Genomic DNA, 3131 nt, shown 5'->3' on the forward strand with positions numbered 1-3131 from the left:
GTGATAGAGAGTGTCTGAGAGTGTCTGTGATTGTCAGAGAGTGTCTGAGAGTGTCAGTGAGTGTCAGAGAGTGATAGAGAGTGTCTGAGAGTGTCTGAGAATGTCAGAGAGTGTCTGAGAGTGTCTGAGAGAGTCAGAGATTGATAGAGAGTGTCTGAGAGTGTCTGAGAGTGTCAGAGAGTGTCAGAGAGTGATAGAGTGTGTCAGAGAGTGTCATTGAGTGATAGAAAGTGTCAGAGAGTGATAGAGAGTGTCAGAAAGTGATAGAGAGTGATAGAGAGTGTCAGAGAGTGTCAGAGAGTGTCAGAGAGTGACAGAGAGTGTCAGAGAGTGATAGAGTGTGTCACTGAGTGTCATCGAGTGATGGAGTGTGTCAGAGAGTGTCAGAGAGTGATAGATAGTAATAGAGTGTCAGAGAGTGTCAGAGAGTGATAGAGAATGATAGAGAGTGTCTGTGATTGTCAGAGAGTGTCTGAGAGTGTCAGAGAGTGTCAGAGAGTGTCTGAGAGTGTCAGAGAGTGATAGAGAGTGATAGAGAGTGTCTGAGAGTGTCAGAGAGTGTCAGAGAGTATCAGAGAGTGATTGAGAGTGTCAGAGAGTGTCATTGAGTAATAGAGAGTGTCAGAGAGTGTCAGAGAGTGATAGAGAGTGTCAGAAAGTGATAGAGAGTGATAGAGAGTGTCAGAGAGTGTCAGAGAGTTTCAGAGAGTGTCAGAGAGTGATCGAGAGTGTCAGAGAGTGATAGAGTGTGTCACAGAGTGTCATCGAGTGATGGAGAGTGTCAGAGAGTGTCAGAGGTGTCAGAGAGTGATAGAGAATGATAGAGAGTGTCAGAGAGTGTCAGAGAGTGATAGAGAGTGTCAGAGCGTGATAGAGAGTGTCAGAGATTGTCAGAGAGTGTCAGAGAGTGATAAAGAGTGATAGAGAGTGCCTGAGAGTGATAGAGAGTGTCAGAGAGAGTCATTGAGTGATAGAGTGTGTCAGAGAGTGTCAGAGAGTGATAGAGAGTCTCAGAGAGTGATAAGAGTGATAGAGAGTGTCTGAGAGTGTCTGTGATTGTCAGAGAGTGTCAGTGAGTGTCAGAGAGTGATAGAGAGTGTCTGAGAGTGTCTGAGAGTGTCAGAGAGTGTCTGAGAGTGTCTGAGAGAGTCAGAGATTGATAGAGATTGTCTGAGAGAGTCAGAGAGTGTCAGAGAGTGATAGAGTGTGTCAGAGAGTGTCATTGAGTGACAGAGAGTGTCAGAGAGTGATAGAGAGTGTCAGAAAGTGATAGAGAGTGATAGAGAGTGTCAGAGAGTGTCAGAGAGTGATAGAGAATGATAGAGAGTGTCAGAGACTGTCAGAGAGTGATAGAGAGTGTCAGAGCGTGATAGAGAGTGTCAGAGATTGTCAGAGAGTGTCAGAGAGTGATAAAGAGTGATAGAGAGTGCCTGAGAGTGATAGAGAGTGTCAGAGAGTGTCATTGAGTAATAGAGAGTGTCAGAGAGTGTCAGAGAGTGATAGAGAGTGTCAGAAAGTGATAGAGAGTGATAGAGAGTGTCAGAGAGTGTCAGAGAGTTTCAGAGAGTGTCAGAGAGTGATAGAGTGTGTCAGAGAGTGTCATTGAGTGATAGAGAGTGTCAGAGAGTGATAGAGAGTGTCAGAAAGTGATAGAGAGTGATAGAGAGTGTCAGAGAGTGTCAGAGAGTGATAGAGAATGATAGAGAGTGTCAGAGAGTGTCAGAGAGTGATAGAGAGTGTCAGAGCGTGATAGAGAGTGTCAGAGATTGTCAGAGAGTGTCAGAGAGTGATAAAGAGTGATAGAGAGTGCCTGAGAGTGATAGAGAGTGTCAGAGAGAGTCATTGAGTGATAGAGTGTGTCAGAGAGTGTCAGAGAGTGATAGAGAGTCTCAGAGAGTGATAAGAGTGATAGAGAGTGTCTGAGAGTGTCTGAGAGTGTCAGAGAGTGTCTGAGAGTGTCTGAGAGAGCCAGAGATTGATAGAGAGTGTCTGAGAGTGTCTGAGAGTGTCAGAGAGTGTCAGAGAGAATAGAGTGTGTCAGAGAGTGTCATTGAGTGATAGAGAGTGTCAGAGAGTGATAGAGAGTGTCAGAAAGTGATAGAGAGTGATAGAGATTGTCAGAGAGTGTCAGAGAGTGTCAGAGAGTGTCAGAGAGTGACAGAGAGTGTCAGAGAGTGATAGAGTGTGTCAGAGAGTGTCAGAGAGTGATAGATAGTGATAGAGAGTGTCAGAGAGTGTCAGAGAGTGATAGAGAATGATAGAGAGTGTCTGAGAGTGTCTGTGATTGTCAGAGAGTGTCTGAGAGTGTCAGAGAGTGTCAGAGAGTGTCTGAGAGTGTCAGAGAGTGTCAGAGAGTGATAGAGAGTGATAGAGAGTGATAGAGAGTGTCTGAGAGTGTCAGAGAGTGTCAGAGAGTATCAGAGAGTGATAGAGAGTGTCAGAGAGTGTCATTGAGTAATAAGAGTGTCAGAGAGTGTCAGAGAGTGATAGAGAGTGTCAGAAAGTGATAGAGAGTGATAGAGAGTGTCAGAGTGTGTCAGAGAGTTTCAGAGAGTGTCAGAGAGTGATCGAGAGTGTCAGAGAGTGATAGAGTGTGTCAGAGAGTGTCATCGAGTGATGGAGAGTGTCAGAGAGTGTCAGAGGTGTCAGAGAGTGATAGAGAGTGTCAGAGTGAGCCACAGAGTGTCTGAGTGTGTCAGAGAGTGTCAGAGAGTGATAGAGAATGATAGAGAGTGATAGAGAGTGTCAGAGAGTGTCAGAGAGTGATAGAGAGTGTCAGAGCGTGATCGAGAGTGTCAGAGATTGTCAGAGAGTGTCATAGAGTGATAAAGAGTGATAGAGAGTGCCAGAGAGTGATAGAGAGTGTCAGAGAGAGTCATTGAGTGATAAAGTGTGTCAGAGAGTGTCAGAGAGTGATCGAGAGTGTCAGAGAGTGATAGAGAGTCTCAGAGAGTGATAGAGAGTGATATAGAGTGTCTGAGAGTGTCTGTGATTGTCAGAGAGTGTCTGAGAGTGTCAGAGAGTGTCAGAGAGTGATAGAGAGTGATAGAGAGTGTCTAAGAGTATCTGAGAGTGTCAGAGAGTGTCAGAGAGTGTCAGAGAGTGATAGAGAGTGTCAGAGAGTGTCATTG

This window comes from Heterodontus francisci, chromosome 28 (assembly GCF_036365525.1).
Source record: "Heterodontus francisci isolate sHetFra1 chromosome 28, sHetFra1.hap1, whole genome shotgun sequence".
NCBI lineage: Eukaryota > Metazoa > Chordata > Chondrichthyes > Heterodontiformes > Heterodontidae > Heterodontus > Heterodontus francisci.